The sequence below is a fragment of the Hyperolius riggenbachi genome, chromosome 4, assembly GCF_040937935.1.
Source record: "Hyperolius riggenbachi isolate aHypRig1 chromosome 4, aHypRig1.pri, whole genome shotgun sequence".
Lineage (NCBI taxonomy): Eukaryota > Metazoa > Chordata > Amphibia > Anura > Hyperoliidae > Hyperolius > Hyperolius riggenbachi.
The window spans coordinates 61,112,473-61,131,197 of NC_090649.1; the positions used below are offsets into that span (position 1 = coordinate 61,112,473).

Genomic DNA, 18,725 nt, shown 5'->3' on the forward strand with positions numbered 1-18,725 from the left:
TCATTGCATGTGTTGGGGAATCGTTTGCTGCATTTCATTTGTTGAAAGTAACGGTTGTTGCAATTCATGTGTCAGAGGTAATGCTTCTTTCATTTAATTAGTAGGAGGTAATGGTTCTTGCATTCCTTGTGTCAGAGGTAACGGTTGCTACATTTATTACTTGATGGTCATAGTTGGCTGCATTTTCTGCTTTGGGGTTATTGTTGATGCTTTTTGAGCTTTGGGGGCTCATGATTACTAAATGGTATGCATTGCGCAGTTTCTGCAGATTTATCGTTTGCACATACATGAGGTGAATCTCCCATTTCACCACATCGTGGTGGAAACGCTGCTTTCTTATATGTTGTGGGGAATGTTGTCTAAGTATCTGAAAGGTGGCCACTAATGATATAATTTCCAGAACGATCGTTTATGAACGATTCTTATGAAAGATCGGAAACTATCGTTTGGGACCACTAATGTGCAAAAATCTCTTAACCAATCTGATCAGATTGATAGGATCGAAGTGGAAATCGGATCGATTTTTATTCTGACCGGATTGGTTAGGAGATTTTTGTCCATAAGTGTTCCCAAACAATCCATTTCCAATCGTTCATTTGTAAATCATTCATAAACAATTGTTGTGCAAATTGTGTCATTAGTGGCCATAAAGGGTCACTTTGAAGAGAATTAATAACATTATCTTAATCAAATGCAATATGTATTGCCATAATGCCATTGTTACTGCTGTGCTCTGCATGTATCCCCTGAGCCCCCTCCTCGCCGGTCTTTCTATTACAGGGCACAGTAAGCAGGGAAGCGCTCATGAGTAGGTCACTACTCGAATCCGTGATTAAAATTAGGCTTAATTGCCTCAGGTGTGCGGCTAGGAGAGAGGGGGTTACTTACCCATAAGTCTGCGTTCCTCTATGTGTTCCAAACGTCTTGCATGCATCCTATTGGACGTGTTGCAAAACTCACTACCGCGCACTTCCGCTTTCTTGCTTGAAGGCAGAAGCGCACTAGTGAGTCTTGCAACGCGTCCAATAGGATGCGTGCAAGACGTTTGGAACGCGTAGAGGAACTCGGACTTATGGGTAAGTAATCCCCTCTCTCCTAGCCGCACACCTGAGGCAATTAAGCCTCATTCTAATCATGGATTCGAGTAGTGACCTACTCGTGAGCGCAACCCGACAGTAAGCAGGCAAGGATCAGATGCACCCTTAGCTGTAAAGCTCCGCCCCCCCATCTTTTGACAGTGGGGCAGCCTGCCAGATCCAGTGCTATCCAGTTTCAGGTGCACATGCAGTAGCTGTAGGCTGCAACCTGGCTGGCTGCTGTAAGTTTTCTACCTGCCTACTGGCTACTGTGATCCCTCACTCAGACACCCCCCCCCCCATTCACTGCTAGCCAAGGCTCCCAGCCCACTGCCTAACACACCACCAGGCATGCCGGAGCCAGATGCCTTCAGCCAGGCCCCACCAGACCTGAGGCTTAATGCCCACTGGGCCTGAGCTCAAAGGAGCTCACACTCTAATCCTACCATACTCCTAGCCTAAAGTCTTCCCATATTATGTATTTATATAGCACTGAAGTCCTCTGCAGCACTTTACAGAGTATATGGTCATGTCTCTGACTGTTCTCAGAGGAGCTCACAATCTAATCTCTGCCACAGTCATATCTCCACCCAAGCCATGCCCACATTCTGATGCGTGGTAACACCAATTTTTTTTGTGCGCCACTGGACTGTCCAGGTCAGGGCGCAAAAACTGTCTTTGTCCCCGGGCGCTGAAAACCCTAGCTACGCCTCTGCCCTTAGGGGGAACATGACTGGTGAGTTTCGGGCCCCTAGGCCAAAGAGGTCATAGCCTAGGGTCACAAAAACCTGTTTATTTGGGCAATTTCAATGGTAGTGATGCTGACGTACATAAATCTCAGCCATGGCCGTTAGCAACTTCTGAATTTCACGAAATGTCTCATGCAGGTAGAAGACATATTGTTAGACTTGGATTCCAAAGATGGGGTCCCTACATCTCTGCAAACCAGAGTTACAGGGGTGGAAAATTGGTAAAATCCCCCATAGGCTTGCATTGCCTACCTATTTCACTTTCCAAAATCTCACATCTTTTCAAAGGGCAATTGCTCAGCAGTGGCAAATTTTCTAGCATTGTAGGGACCCTTAGGGGGAACATGACTGGTGAGTTTCGGGCCCCTAGGCCAAAGAGGTCATAGCCTAGGGTCACAAAAACCTGTTTATTTGGGCAATTTCAATGGTAGTGATGCTGACGTACATAAATCTCAGCCATGGCCGTTAGCAACGTCTGAATTTCACGAAATGTCTCATGCAGGTAGAAGACATATTGTTAGACTTGGATTCCAAAGATGGGGTTACTACATCTCTGCAAACCAGAGTTACAGGGGTGCAAAATTGGTAAAATCCCCCATAGGCTTTCATTGCCTCCCTATTTCACTTTCCAAAATCTCACATCTTTTCAAAGGGCAATGGCTCAGCAGTACCAAATTTTCTAGCATTGTAGGGACTCTTAGGGGGATCATGACTGGTGAGTTTTGCCACTGCTGAGCCATTGCCCTTTGAAATGGTGTGAGATTTTGGAACGGTAAATATTAGGCCCAATGAAAGCCTATGGGGGATTTTACCAATTTTGGAGCCCTGTAACTCTGGTTTGCAGAGATGTAGAGACCCCATCTTTGGAATCCAAGTCTAACAATATGTCTTCTACCTGCATGAGACATCTCGTGAGATTCAGACGTTGCTAACGGCCATTGCTGCGATTTATGTACGTCAGACTCGCCACCATTGAAATAGCCCAAATAAACAGGTTTTTGTGACCCTAGGCTATGACCTCTTCGGCCTAGGGGCCCAAAACTCACCAGTCATGTTCCCCCTAAGGGTCCCTACAATGCTAGAAAATTTGCCACTGCTGAGCAATTGCCCTTTGAAAAGATGTGAGATTTTGGAAAGTGAAATAGGGAGGCAATGAAAGCCTATGGGGGATTTTACCAATTTTGGACCCCTGTAACTCTGGTTTGCAGAGATGTAGGGACCCCATCTTTGGAATCCAAGTCTAACAATATGTCTTCTACCTGCATGAGACATTTCGTGAAATTCAGACGTTGCTAACGGCCATGGCTGAGATTTATGTACGTCAGCATCACTACCATTGAAATTGCCCAAATAAACAGGTTTTTGTGACCCTAGGCTATGACCTCTTTGGCCTAGGGGCCCGAAACTCACCAGTCATGTTCCCCCTAAGGGTCCCTACAATGCTAGAAAATTTGCCACTGCTGAGCAATTGCCCTTTGAAAAGATGTGAGATTTTGGAAAGTGAAATAGGGAGGCAATGCAAGCCTATGGGGGATTACCAAATTTGGAGCCCTGTAACTCTGGTTTGCAGAGATGTAGGGAACCCATCTTTGGAACCCAAGTCTAACAATATGTCTTCTACCTGCATGAGACATTTCGTGAGATTCAGACGTTGCTAACGGCCATTGCTGCGATTTATGTATGTCAGACTCGCCACCATTGAAATTGCCCAAATAAACAGGTTTTTGTGACCCTAGGCTATGACCTCTTCGGCCTAGGACTGCATTGAACGCGACCCACGCATTGTGCGCATTCTGGACAACACCAATTACTGTTTATTGTTTATTGAACCTCTCATCTGTATTACATTTATGACTGCATGGCGACAAAATGCAAATTGCTATCCGCCCATTTCTTGTCCTCATGCAAGGCCTGGGTTGTTGTGTCTCAAAGCGTGGCCTTCTCCTCCTGCGCCGCCCTCCTCCTGTTCCATCACGTGTGCTGCTGCTGGGTTAGCGTTACCGGTCCCTTTTCCTGGAACCTCTTATCTGTATTACATTTATGACTGCATGCTGACAAAAAGCATGTTACCTGTGCAAAGAAAACAGACATTTCCTGCATTTAAAAGACAGTTTTCCCTTTGAAACTTTAAAATCGATTTTCTCAAAAACTATAAGCTCTTTTTGCTAAAAATTTTTCCCTCTTGTACCCACTCCCAAGGTGCATATACCCTGTAAATTTGGGGTATGTAGCATGTAAGGAGGCTTTACAAAGCACGAAAGTTCGGGTCCCCATTGACTTCCATTATGTTCGGAGTTCGGCTCGAACACCCGAACATCGCGGCCATGTTCGGCCTGTTCGGCCCGAACCCGAACATCTAGATGTTCGCCCAACACTACTAGAAACCTTCAAAGGAAGCAGATAAGCAATTTGCATGACAAGTGGATGCAAATCAGTCAGCCTTTCAAACTGACAGAAATGTCTCTTTTCCCTGGACTGAACTATGCAAGCTGCATAGGAAACAACACAGTCCAGAGAATCAAGACCAGCAGAGCGGATTCTGACAGGTGATTAGAGGGGAGAATAGATGCAATTAATGCACTTTGGAGGTGATCGGAAGGGGTCTGAGGGGGATCTTAGGGTTTGGTGAGTGATCAGGAGCCCACACGGTGCAAATTAGGGCCTGATTTTATGGGTAGGTGTGCTAGGGGGTGACAGGAGGTGATTGATGGGTGTCTCAGGGTGTGAATAGAGGGGGGAATAGATGCAAGCAATGCACTGGGGAGGTAATCAGGGGTATCTGAGGGTGATCTGAGGGTGTGGGCCGGTCATTGGGTTCCCGCAAGGGGCAGATGAGGGTCTGGTCTGATGGGTATGATTGGTAGCAGTGACAGGTGGTGACGGGGGTGATTGGTGGGTGATCAGTGGCTGATTAGAGGGAAGAACAGATGTAAATAATGCACTGGGGAGGTGATCAGAGGGGGTCTGGGGGGCTATCTGAGGGTGTGGGCGGGTGATTGGGTGCCCGCAAGGGGCAGATTAGGGTCTAATCTGATTAGTAGCAGTGACAGGTGGTGACAGGGGGTGATGGGGTGATTGATATGTGATCAGTAGGTTATTACAAGGGAGAATATCTGCAAGCAATGCACTGGCGAATTGATCAGAGCGGGTCTAGGGGGCTATCTGAGGGTGTGGGCGGGTGATTGGGTGCCCGCAAGGGGCAGATTAGGGTCTGATCTGATGGGTAGCAGTGACAGGTGGTGACGGGGTGTTTGATGGGTAATCACTGGGTGATTAGAGGGGAGAGCAGATGTAAACAATGCACTTTCAGAGGTGATCTGAGGGTGGGTCTGCGGGCAATCTGAGGGTGTAGGCGGGTGATCAGGTGCCCACAAGGGGCAAGTTAGGGTCTGAGCTGATGGGTGGCAGTGACAGGGGGTGATTGATTTGTGATTGACATGTGATTGACAGGTGATTACAGGGGAGAATAGAGTATACAGTACACGGTGGGGAGGTCTGGGGGGGGGTCTGGGGAGGATCTGAGGGTGTGGGAGGGGGATGATCAGGAGCCCCCAGGGGGCAGTGTAGGACCTAATCTAAAACATAGTGTTGACAGATAGTGACAGGGAGTGATTGATGGGTGATTAGGGGGGTGATTGGGTGCACACAGGGGTCTGGGGGGTGGTCTCAGGGGTGCTGAGGGCGATCAGGGGGTGGGGGGGCAGATCAGTGTGCTTGGGTGCAGGCAGGGAGGGCTGCAGCCTGCCCTGGTGGTCCCTCGATCACTGGGACCACCAGGGCAGGAGGCAGCGTGTATAATACACTTTGTATACATTACAAAGTGTATTATACACTTTGTAGCGGGGATCGCAGGGTTAACAACCTGCCGGCGCTTCCGATCGGCCGGCAGGTTGATGGCGCAGGTGGGCGGAGCCTATTGCCGGCGGATGCGCTCGCATCACAGCGCGCGATCCCTGGCCAGAACAGTCCCAGGACCCGACGCCCATCGGCGTTACGTGGTCCTGGGCATGCCACTTTGCCGACGCCCATAGGTAGTGGGCGGTCGGCAAGTGGTTAAAAATGATAACAGTAACAGTGTACTTGATGTTTGCAACTTTTTATTTTGGCTTTTTAAAGTGGTCTGAAACTCTAACATAACATTCAATAAAAATGTGTTTTCCTACTTTTTATTACTCATACAGTTATCATATTCACTTTTGTGCACAAGTAATATTGTCTGTCTACAAATTACAAGCTCCCAAAGTGTAGTTTATCTTGCCCTGAAAGCTGCCATTGCATTTTATTCCAACTGATTTTTATTATATATTAAAATCTTCTAAGGAGCTGTTCTGAACTGTGTCTATGCTTGAAGCAGAGAGAGCTTCCCAGAGAGTGTTTTTTTACTTGTTACACACAAATGTATCAATATTGGAATGTACACAAAGATACTGTTATCTCCAGTCTGGATGTGGATTTGAAGCTGAATAGCAGGACAAAGTGCTTTGTTTAACAATTTCAGTGATGTTCTGCTAGAATTTTTTTCTGGGATAGTAGCTTTGAAGCTGTAGGGAATCTTTAAGAGTAAAGTAGAAATGCTGACTCTCAGACCCCTTTAAATGTTTGTGTTCTTAAAGGACACCTCATAAATTAATAAGTTCAGCGCTCACAATAGTGCCAAGTGTGATGTAACACATTAATTTTACACCATATTAATCAGGTGATCATATAAATGCAGTGCGCTTCCTATTGGATGTGTGTCCAGTATATAGAAAATTGCAACTGAGAAAGGGATAGCGGTACATGCATGAATTGTCCATATTCTTGAATTTTCAATTGTTTCTGCCAATATGCATACGACAATAGGTGGTGGTTATTTACCGCCCCCTTCTTATAGAAAGACTCACCGGATGGTGCAGCCTGACCGGGCCCGTGACCGCTTCTGGGGTATTGGCCACCCCACAGCCTCTCTAGCAACCTCCGCTTTGCTTCAGATCTTGTGGTCAGTGGATATAGAGACTCTTTAAAAATAGCAAGAAAGCCTCCTCATTGCGTAAAAATATCTTTAATAGTTTAAAAGTTATGTAAAATACAACTAAACATGAAGCACCAGTTTAGCTTATTATAATGTCCATCAGTGACTGCTAATAGCAGATCGAGGTTTAGTGTACATATAACTGAGTGGCTGAAAGCTATAATTGTCAAACCTTAGTGTTGATTCGCCGCTAGCAAGCGCACCCTTTATACCGCAAAAATAAGGTTATGTATAACCGCGGACATAAGGACAAGTCCATACGCCAAACTCACACGTACAGCCAACCCATGTCTACAGCAAGCCACTTCCTGGTGACGTCATGCCCAAAGTCACATCGCTCCGTAGCACCGCCCTACGCTTTTCGTCGCATACAAACTCATTAGGGGCTTATAGCATAGCAACCCCTGATGAGTTGATATGTGACGAAACGCGTAGAGCTACGGAGCGATGTGACTTTGTGCATGACATCACCAGGAAGTGACTTGCAGTAGACGCGGTTTGGCTTGGCTGTACGTATGAGTTTGGCATCTGGACTTGTCCTCATGTCCGTGGTTATACCTAACCTGATTTTTGTGGTATAAAGGGTGCGCTTGCTAGCGGCGAATCAACACCCTCTGTGAAGCTTGACAACTATAGCTTTCAGCCACTCGGTTATATGTACACTAAACCCCGATCTGCTATTAGCAGTCACTGATGGACATTATAATAAGCTAAACTGGTGCTTCATGTTTAGTTGTATTTTAAATAACTTTTAAACTATTAAAGATATTTTTACGCGATAATGAGGTCTTCTTCCCTATATCCACTGACCACAAGATCTGCAGCAAAGCGGAGGTTGCCAGAGAGGCTACGGGGTGGACAATACCCCAGAGGTGATCACGGGCCCGGTCAGGCCGAACCATCCGGTGAGTCTTTCTATAAGAAGGGGGGGGAGGGGGGGAGTCAGATGATCAGCAGGACAGCCAGGCAATTTGCATTGTTTAAAATAAAACAAATATGGCAGCCTCTATATCTCTCTCACTTCAAGGGTCCTTTAAAGCAAACCTGAAGTGAAAATGAACTCATAATTAATTAAATACATATTCATAATTACACATTCATTATTAATGACTATACAATGGATTCATCATTATTCATTGTATATGTATTACTAACAGTAAATAGAACATAAGTAACATAAACCTCATTTTATTCTCAGGTTAAGGGCTTTATTTTCAAGAGTGAATCTGCACAGCAGCTATGACATTCTGATGTAAAATCTGCTTTATTCAGCTGGAAAACCAACAGGGGTAATGACTCTTTAAACTTTACAACACTAAAACATTAACAGCATTGTCTCTGTGACCAGATACAGTGTTTGGCTTCTTTTTACTTTTCAGGAAACTGGGATAAATTTGACAATCTGTTCGATAACCCCATTTACACAGATAACAAAACTGTTTTCCTAAGGGCCCGTTTCCACTAGCGCGAATCCGCATGCAGACAACGCATGCGGATTCGCATAAGCAATACAAGTGGATGGGACTGTGTCCACTTATCAGTTTTCATTTGCGTTTTTCTGTGCAGGATTTTTCTGCACGGTAGACCCTGCAGAATTCGCCTGCGTGTGGAATGCAGGCGAATCGCAGGCAATATATTTAATAGGGAAATCGCATGCGTTGTTTGCATGCGTTTTTTCCCGCGATTTCGCATTGAAAGTAATGTAAATTGACACAGGCAGTGACATGGTTAAAATCGCATATACCCTGCCTATGCGAAATCGCGGCTAAAAACGCATGCGGAATCGCATCCGCATGTGATTTCGTCAGCGGTGATATGCGGCGATTCCGCACCGCAATAGTGGAAACGGGCCCTTACACTTGCATTACAGGAAAGCAGAAAGAGACTTAAAGGGAACCTAAACTGAGAATAATATGGATTTTTCCTTTTAAAATAATACCAGTTGCCTGACTGTCCTGCTGATCCTGTGTCTAATGATTTTAGCCACAGCCCCTCAACAAGCATGCAGATCAGGTGCTCTGACTGAAGTCAGACTGGATTAGCTGCATTCTTATTTCAGGAGTGTGATTCAGTCACAATTGCAGCCAAAGAGATCAGCAGGACTGCCAGGCAACTGGTATTGTTTATTCAGTTGAGGTGCACTTTATGGCAATTGGGACTAGTTCAATGCATAATGTATCTATATTTATTTTATCATGTCTAATGCCATTTTAATGGCACGGTTTAACCAGTTTACCACTACAGGGGTTTTCTCCTTATTGACCAAAGCAATTTCACCTTACAGAGCTCCTCCCTTTCATTTGCCAATAACTTTATCACTACTTATCAATATGAAATGATCGATACCTTGTTTTTTTCACTTCCAATTAGGCTTTCTTTGGTGGTACATTTTGCTAAGAATTATTTTTTTCTAAATGCATTTTAATGGGAATAATATGAAAAAGAAAAGGAAAAACAAACTCAATGTTTCTCAGTTTTTGGCCGCTATAGTTTAAACATAATACGTGCGACTGTAATCATGGGCGTCCGCAGAAAATTTTCCAGGGGGGCAAAAAGGAGTGGGGGGGGGGGGAGCGGTGCGGCGCGCGTAGTGGGTGTGGTCATGGACCAGAATGTGGGTGTGGTCACGGGTGGAGCCAAATTTACATGTACTTAGCAATGTGGGACATTAGATTAGGACAGTGGTGGCGAACCTTTTGGAGGCCGAGTGCCCAAACTGCAAACCAAAAGTCACTTATCTATCGCAAAGTGCCAACATGGAAATTTAAGCTAAATACAAACGTTTTAACTCATACATGAATATTATGGAAAATCCAAGTTGAAAATAAACTGTGAAGATAAACAATATCATTCATCCTACTCCTGAAAAATGTATTCATCTTTTTAGAACCTCCCAGTTTTAATTTTCTGTTTCAAAAAACTAAAAAAGTAGGTTTAATGCTATTGTCTCATATGATGGCTTTTCCAACTTTCCCCATAGTCTCGCAGTTAGCAATCATGAGGCCCCCAACAAGACAAATTGAGCAATCATGAGGCCCCCAACAAGACAAATTGAGCAATCATGAGGCCCCCAACAAGACAAATTCAGCAATCATGAGGCCCCCAACAAGACAAACTAGGCAATCATGAGGCCTACAATAAATCATGAGGCCCCTAACAAGACAAATTCAGCAATCATGAGACCCCCAACAAGACAAATTCAGTAGTCATGAAGCACATAAACAGATAGCATTTCACATAAATAGGTAGAATACCCCCTTAATATGGTAGACACCTCTCACCTGGCTTCTGAATTCTCCTCTACTGCTGCTGTGCTTGGCTGGCCTGGCAATACTGTTTTTGGCTGGCTTGGGGATGATGTGTGGGCCAAAAGGCCTGGCAGTGATGCTGGGCTGGCCTGGCTGGCGGTGATGCTGTGCTGGCCTGGCTGTTTGGAGTAAATGCTGGCCTGACTGGTAGTGATGCTGTGGACTTTTGGCAGTGATTCTGGGCTGGTTGGCTACCACCAGCTAGATGCTAGGCTGGCTGGCCTGGATAGTTTAGGTAGTGACAGGTGCCCCCTAGTTTAGGTAGCGCCAGGAGCCCCTCAATTCAGGTAGTGACAGGGACCCCCAGTTCAGTTCAGGTAGTGACAGGGACCCCCAGTTTAGGTAGTGACAGGGACCCCCAGTTCAGTTCAGGTAGTGACAGGGACCCCCAGTTCAGTTCAGGTAGTGAGAGGGACCCCAGTTCAATTCAGGTAGTGACAGGGACCCCCAGTTCAGTTCAGGTAGTGACAGGGACCCCCAGTTCAGTTCAGGTAGTGACAGGGACCCCCAGTTCAGTTCAGGTAGTGACAGCGACCCCCAGTTCAGTTCAGGTAGTGACAGGGACCCCCAGTTCAGTCCAGGTAGTGACAGGGACCCCCAGTTCAGTTCAGGTAGTGACAGGGAGCCCCAGTTCAGGTAGTGAAAGGGACCCCCATTCATGTAGTGACAGGGACCTTAGTTCAGTTCAGGTAGTGACAGGGACCCCCAGTGCAGGTAGTGACAGGTGCTCCCCACTCACCATAGCGACAGCAGCAGCCCAGCTGAGACCTGCTTGGATTTTACCCAGCAATGCATCTGTACAGCCCACAGTGTCAGCCACCAGCGCCACAGGATCAAGTTTTAATCCAAATGCTAGGTAGGTACACATGAAACAATTTTCTGGCAGATTTACCTGCCAGACTCACTATTTCCAACATGTGCAATCTTATTTCCGATCAATTTTCTGATCGATTTTCCATTCACCTCTATGAAAACCAATGGGAAAATTGAACAAAATTCGGAATGGACATGTTGGAAATAGTCGATCTAGCAGGTAAATCTGCCAAAAAATTGTATCATGTGTAAATAGCATAACAGCCAACCAAAATTGGGTGTTTTAAAGATTGGGGTGGGGGAGGAAGAGAGAGGAAAACACAAGATATTTACATCTACCTGCACAACCATAGCTGTGTCTCCTCTAGGGCATACAGAAGCGTGGCAAATTGATTGTTATCCTGATCCTGTAATTTGTGGTTGAGCAGTACAGGACTGTTTGTGGGCTCCTTTTGCTGTCACACAGTGTATGGCTGAGTTTAGACACAGGACTCCTGACAGTGAAAGCAGATAAGTGAGAGAGGTAAGGGAGGGGGAGGGAAGCACTGGAGAGGGACAGGGGAGACATTTATTGCTGATAGGTTCAGCAGCTAGAGTCCTGCAGATCACCACAAAAGCAAGACTTATCTGCACAGGACCTCCCAGAGCTTCTAGTCTCCTGTCGGCACAGCTGTCCTCCATCTGATCGTAGTGAACTGGCTGCAGCAGCCAGAGCCGGGACAAGGTCTTTCAGCACCCAAGGCTGAGACACCAAAGTGCGCCTCTCCATCCCTCCCACTCCAGCCATTACACACTGATTGCTATTAGACTAAGAGGCGCACCAGGGCCCACAACCTCCCCAACACCTTAATATCTAGTTATCTGGATTGCAGTCACTGCCATGTATCCCCTTTTCTTATTTCTCTCTGCTTCAAACACAATAGGGGAATGACAGCTGAATGAATTCTGCGCCCCCTCCTACACTTCGCCCTGAGGCTGGAGCCTCTCCAGCCTATGCCTCGGCCCGGCCCTGGCAGCAGCACCTCCTGGCTCCTGCACTACAGATTCAGCACATAATAAAAAGATCAATCACTAATGAGGGGAAAGAGGTGCTGCAGCAGCCAGTTCGTATTGCTTGGAAAAGAGAGAGAAACACTTCAGTTCTGTTTGGGAAGTGCGTCTCTTATCTCTATTACCCGTCAGGCGTCAGCCCCTTCTATCCCTTCCTTACCAGTGTTCCTCCGAGCAAGCCTGGCTGTCACACATCTGTCCCTTCTGCTAAGGGTCCTGGCAGCAGTGCTGGATGAGGAACAGGATCATCAGGCATGCAGGCAGAACAGAAGTCACATTATCCCGCGCCACACATTCAAGTGATCCCAGCCACTGGGAAAGGGAAGAGGCGGGGCCACGCATCGGGACAGCTCTGCGCCCTAGCTGCTGACTGGCACTGGAGCCCATTGCCTGCGATTCTGTCCGGGGGCAGCGGGCGGCCAGGGGGAGGCAGCCGCCGAATTTGCCGCATGTGCGGACGCACATGACTGTAATTAAAACCCACATATTTTATTTGCCCATTTGTCCCAAATATTACACTAATAAATGATGTCCCTTTCACAATGTATGAAGACAATATTTTACTTGGAAATAAAGGTACATGTTTTTCAGTTTTGCATCCGCCACTAATTACAAGCCCTTATTTGCAAATGTAACATAAATGTACCGACATGACATCCATATTAAAAAAAAAGTGGAGTCCCTAAAGTAACAATTTATTTATTTTTAAATGCCACTTTTTTTTTTTTTTTTTTTTAATTAAAGGGTTTTATTTTGGTAGCTATGAATGGGGAAGTAAGGGGTGAATTAAGGGGGTAATATATATACTTTTATTTAATCTAATGTAGGTGTAATTTTACTATTTTGCCACTAGATGTCCCCCTCCACTTTATTTTTAATGTGTTCTTTTTACTACATACACACATTACAGGAATCTAACATGTAGATGTTTTACTTTCACTTTAGTCAATGTCCACTGGCATATCATTGATGCCGATGCTCAGGGCCGGATTTCTGGAAAGGCCAAAAAGGCCACGGCCTAGGGCGATAAAATCAGATAAGATAAGAAGGGCGGCATGACTTGGAGAGAGAAGAGGTCATATGTCAAAATTAATCACCTCTTCTGGTCCCGCAGCGCAGCCAGCCAGCGCCCTGCTCTGCACTAATAGCTGAATTCCAGAGTTCCCCAATTCCAGCAAGTCTCTCTCTCAATCAACATCTGCTGTCACCTCATCTGATGATCAATTCCTCTTATCATGATCATACAAGTTGATGTGAGAAATACCAGGGATTTACATTACAAAGCAGATAGAACTAAGTTCCGCTGAGTTTTAATGCAGGCATTCAAAGACATCAGTGAACCCTGCTAATTTCTTCACTTTCTCCTTTACAGTTTTGACACTGACCCCAGCAGCTGTTAATTACACTTTCTTATCTCTAGTCTACTTAAATTTATGGCTTTAGGTTTTTTTTCTTCCTAGCCAGCAGTGGTCTCAGTTAACTCTTTCCTGACTCATTTTCTGTTCCTACCATCTATGAGAGGAATAAAAATGCGGTTTGCTTTACTTTCATTGCTAAACTGTCACTGTCACCTGAGCTGTTACTACCTCTATGCTAGTCTGTATAGTTTGGCATCCTTCTCCTTTCCTGTAGCAGTAAAGCATTGTACCATTTTAGCCACAGCGAAAGCAGAGAGTTTTGAATGAGGATGATACCATTTATTGGCTTAAAAGAAAAAAAGTAATCTTTCTGTGAATAAGCCTTCTTAAGACTTTGTTCCTGTATACTGTCAATATGTTAGAGCACACCACCATATGTACTTTCAGCATTCAAAAGAGATACATAGATTTTTCAAATATAAATAAATATCATTCAGATGCTTTAAAGTGGAGCTGAACTCTTGCACAGGACAGAAGGAAAACATAGAAAAATCTACCTTGTATTTTTTCAAAGAGCCTGTGTAATTCCCCCTCATCTGTGTCTAATCTGACGTTGTAATTTGATCTCTCCTGTGTCCCCTGACTGCCACAACATCTAAGCTAATTTGAAAGCACAGGATGTTAACAATATGTCTGCTTCCATGAAAGCAGGAAGTAGACACTGCCGATTGATTGCAGGATTTGTATCAGCTGTAACAAAGATTTTTTTTTTTAAAGGTTATTATGTTATTGTGTATCTTTTGAAGCAGAGAGGAAGTTCTGAGTTCAGGTCCGCTCTAATTACAACCAAACATCCAAAGTGGGTATTGACAGGATCAGGGCCGGCCTTAGGTTTCACAGCGCCCTGAGCGAAACCTGATTTTGGTGCCCCCCCCCCCATTCATCCTCTTCATGTGTGTGCGCGCGCGCTCACACACACACACACACACACACACACACACACACACACACACACACACACACACACACACACACACACACACACACACACACACACACACGTAGGCAGATCCCCCCTTTAGTATATATAGGCAGATTCCCCCCTTTAGTGTATGTATAGGCTAGGCTTGCAGATCCTCTTTTAGGCCTGGTGCACACCAAAAACCGCTAGCAGATCCGCAAAATGCTAGCAGATTTTGAAACGCTTTTTGTTATTTTTCTATGGCGTTTTGCTAGCGTTTTGCGGATTGCTGCTGCGGTTTTCAGTATAGTACATTTCATATATTGTTACAGTAAAGCTGTTACTGAACAGCTTCTGTAACAAAAACGCCAGCAAAACTGCTCTGAACAGGCGTTTTTCAGAGCGGTTTGCGTTTTTCCTATACTTAACATTGAGGCAGAAACGCACCCGCAATCCAAAAAATGCCTCACCTCAGCATTTTTCGTTTCTGCAAAACGCCTCCTGCTCTGGTGTGCACCACCCCATTGAGATACATTGACCAAGCGGATCCGCAGCCGCAAGCGGCTGCAGAAACGCTGAAAAAGCCGCTCGGTGTGCACCAGCCCTTAGTGTATATAGGCAGATCCAAGACTATGACTATAGTAGGATTAGAGTGTGAGCTTCTCTGAGGACAGTCAGTGACATGACTATGTACTCTGTAATGTGCTGCAGAAGATGTCAGTGGTATATAAATACATAATAATAATATGGTAGGACATTAGACTATGACTATGGTAGGGTTAGATTGGGACCTCCTCTGAGGACAGCCAGTGACATGACTATGTGCTCTGTAATGTGCTGCAGGAGAGGTCAGTGCTATAGAAATACATAATAATAAGAATAAAAATTTGGTAGGGCATTAGACTATGACTATGGTAGGATTAGATTGTGAGCTCCTCTGAGGACAGTGACATGACTATGTACTCTGTACAGTGCTGCAGAAGATGCCAGTGCTGTGTAAATAAATAATAAATGGTAGCACATTGGGTTATGACTATGTTAGAACAGCACGGCCCGCGTAGTGGTTAGCACTCTCGCCTTGCAGTGCTGGGTCCCTGATTCAAATCCTAGCCAGGCCAACATTTGCATGGAATTTGTATCCCCCCCACCTGCGTGGGTTTCCTCTGGGCACTCTGGTTTCCTCCCACATCCCAAAAACATACAGATAAGTTAATTAGCTTTCCCCTAAATTGGCCCTAGACAGGAATACATACACTACACTGATACATACATAGACATAGTAGGACTATGGTAGGGATTAGATTGTGAGCTGCTCTGAGGGAGTTAGTGACAAGACTATGTACTCTGTACAGTGCTGCCGAAGATGTCAGCATTAAATACATTTATAATAAAAAAAATGGTAGGATTAGACTGTGAGCTCCTCTGAGGACAGTCAGTGACATGACTATGTACTCTGTAATGTGCTGCAGAAGATGTCAGTGCTATATAAATACATAATAATAATAATATGGTAGGACATTAGACTATGACTATGGCAGGATTAGATTGTGAGCTCCTGTGAGGACAGTCAGTGACATGACTATGTACTCTGTAATGTGCTGCAGAAGATCATGTCAGTGTTATATAAATACATAATAATAATAATATGGTAGGACATTAGAGGGATGCACGTAGACTGAGGCAAAGAAGGTGGGCACAGGGGGGACGCATGGAAGGTGGGCACAGGGGGGGGGGGACGCATGGAAGGTGGGCACAGGGGGGGACACATGGAAGGTGGGCACAGGGGGGGACGCATGGAAGGTGGGCACAGGGGGGGACGCATGGAAGGTGGGCACAGGGGGGAGACACATGGAAGGTGGGCACAGGGGGGGGACGCATGGAACGTGGGCACAGGGGGGGGACGCATGGAACGTGGGCACAGGGGGGGGACACATGGAAGGTGGGCACAGGGGGGGACGCATGGAAGGTGGGCACAGGGGGGGACGCATGGAAGGTGGGCACAGGGTGGGGACGCATGGAAGGTAGGCACAGGGTGGGGACGCATGGAAGGTTGACACAGGGGTGGACGCATGGAACGTGGGCACAGGGGGGGGGGACGCATGGAAGGTGGGCACAGGGGGGGGACGCATGGAAGGTAGGAAGGTGAGCACAGCGCAGCATGCAAGAAAGGTGGGCACAGTAGGATGCCGGGAGAGTAGTCACACAGAGATGCACAGGGAGAGAGGGTGAACACAGGATAGAGACAGAGATGGACACAAGACTAGAGATCAAATAACAGAAATAAGAAGCCAGAATATATCACCTCCTCCCTCTCTGGCTGAGAGTCCCTCAGTGTGGCTGTGTCTCCGCTCCCACCTCCATGTACAGCCCAGGCTATCTAGATGTTATCTGTCTCCGATCTCCCCCTCCGTGTACAGCTGCTGGTTGGGTCTGCCTGCGTCTCTGCTCTTCCTCTCTCCTCCTGGCACAGCTCCCAGTGCTCGTCTCACTCCACTGCTCCTCACTCCTCTTGTAAGTCCAAATTTCGTGCCACAGCAGCTGCTGAATGCTGACACACAGCTGAATAAACATCAAGGGGGGAGGAAGCAGGAGGAGGGGTAGGCGGTGCCCTGGTCCTTCTACTGCTAATCAGCAGCCTGACAAACACTGACCACGTGGGTCAGTACGACATTGGGCAGCGCTACCACTGAAGATGGACCTGCCAGAGCCCGCAGCCAAATAGATATGCGGCCAGACCGGCAGGAGCGCCCCCTGGAAGCCGGCGCCCTGAGCGACCGCTCTGGTCGCTCAGGTCAAAGGCCAGCCGTGGACAGGATGTTTGCTACTTACCTGTTCTTTGTTTCTCTCCATTGAGCTGTCCTGTCACCTGTTTGTGGCTATGACTGCAGCCAGTCGCACAGAGGACAAAGAAGCAGCGCATGCTCTGGCCACTCGCGCTCCCTGTCACCTGTTTGTGGCTATGACTGCAGCCAGTCGCACAGAGGACAAAGAAGCAGCGCATGCTCTGGCCACTCGCGCTCCCTGTCACCTGTATGTGGCTATGACTGCAGCCAGTCGCACAGAGGACAAAGAAGCAGCGCATGCTCTGGCCACTCGCGCTCCCTGTCACCTGTATGTGGCTATGACTGCAGCCAGTCGCACAGAGGACAAAGAAGCAGCGCATTCTCTGGCCACTCACGCTCCCTGTCACCTGTATGTGGCTATGACTGCAGCCAGTCGCACAGAGGACAAAGAAGCAGCGCATGCTCTGGCCACTTGCGACTTGCGCAAGTTTTCTGCTCCTGCCCAGATGTGCACAGCAACCAACGCCAGTATAGTGTTATGCATTCTTGACAAGTACATATATCAGCGTCATTTCTCAAGTATGCATTCCCAGAACACTATTGGCTGCTGTGCACTTTCGGGCAGGAGCACAAATTGCAAGAATTATTGAGCAGACAAAGCATCCTCTGATTCTTGGCTGAATGGGAGGCAGAGCAGCACAACTGAAATGAGCCCATTCAAACCAATGATCGATAGTCAGTGTTGGTCAGAATGTTTTTTGGTAGTGGTGGTGGTGGCGGGGGGGCGGTAGATGACAGCAGGCCTAGGGCACTGGAAAGTACAAATCCGGCCCTGCCGATGCTCATTGTTCACAGACACTTAGATCAGTGAATAGGAACTGTGTTCCTATTCATTGATCTGTGTACTAATGGGCAGCAATGAGAACATGTGCAGGAACGCGCACAGGTGCATGTGGTAGGTGATCACAGCGGAAGATGTATATCTACACACCCTGGAATGGGTACAGTCCTCCTACAGGGCGTAGAAATACTGTCTAAATCTTGTTAAGTGGTTAAAGGGAAGGTTCAGGGAAACCTGTAAAAAAATAAAAATCCCTATCCACTTACCTGGGGCTTCCTCCAGCCCGTGGCAGGCAGGAGGAAGCCCTCGCCGCCGCTCCAGAGGCTTCCGGTCGTCTTCGGTGGCCGACCCAACCTGGCCAGGCCGGCTGCCAGGTCGGGCTCTTCTGCGCTCCAAGGACGGGCTCTTCTGCGTCTCACGCGGGCGCGCTGACGTCATCGGACTTCCTCCGGGCTGTACTGCGCATGCGCAGTAGTTCTGCGCATGCGCAGTACAGCCCGGAGGACGTCCGATGACGTCAGCGCGCCCGCGTGGGACGCAGAAGAGCCCGTCCTTGGAGCGCAGAAGAGCCCGACCTGGCAGCCGGCCTGGCCAGGTCGGGTCGGCCACCGAAGACGACCGGAAGCCTCTGGAGCGGCGGCGAGGGCACCTCCTGCCTGCCACGGGCTGGAGGAAGCCCCAGGTAAGTGGATAGGGATTTTTATTTTTTTACAGGTTTCCCTGAACCTTCCCTTTAAAGAATAAAGAGGCACAATAATGACATATAGTAGAATAT

At 47.0% G+C, this 18,725-nt stretch overlaps 1 long non-coding RNA gene across 1 annotated transcript in view; it reads right to left on the bottom strand.

Moving 5' to 3' along the window:
• The window catches only part of LOC137570368 (uncharacterized), an 85,064-nt gene extending 68,257 nt beyond the window's left edge, over positions 1–16,807 (bottom strand). The window contains exon 1 of the long non-coding RNA XR_011031009.1: positions 16,629–16,807. This is a non-coding gene — a long non-coding RNA (uncharacterized lncRNA). The remainder of the gene's footprint in view (positions 1–16,628) is intronic.
• Positions 16,808–18,725: the final 1,918 nt, after the last annotated feature.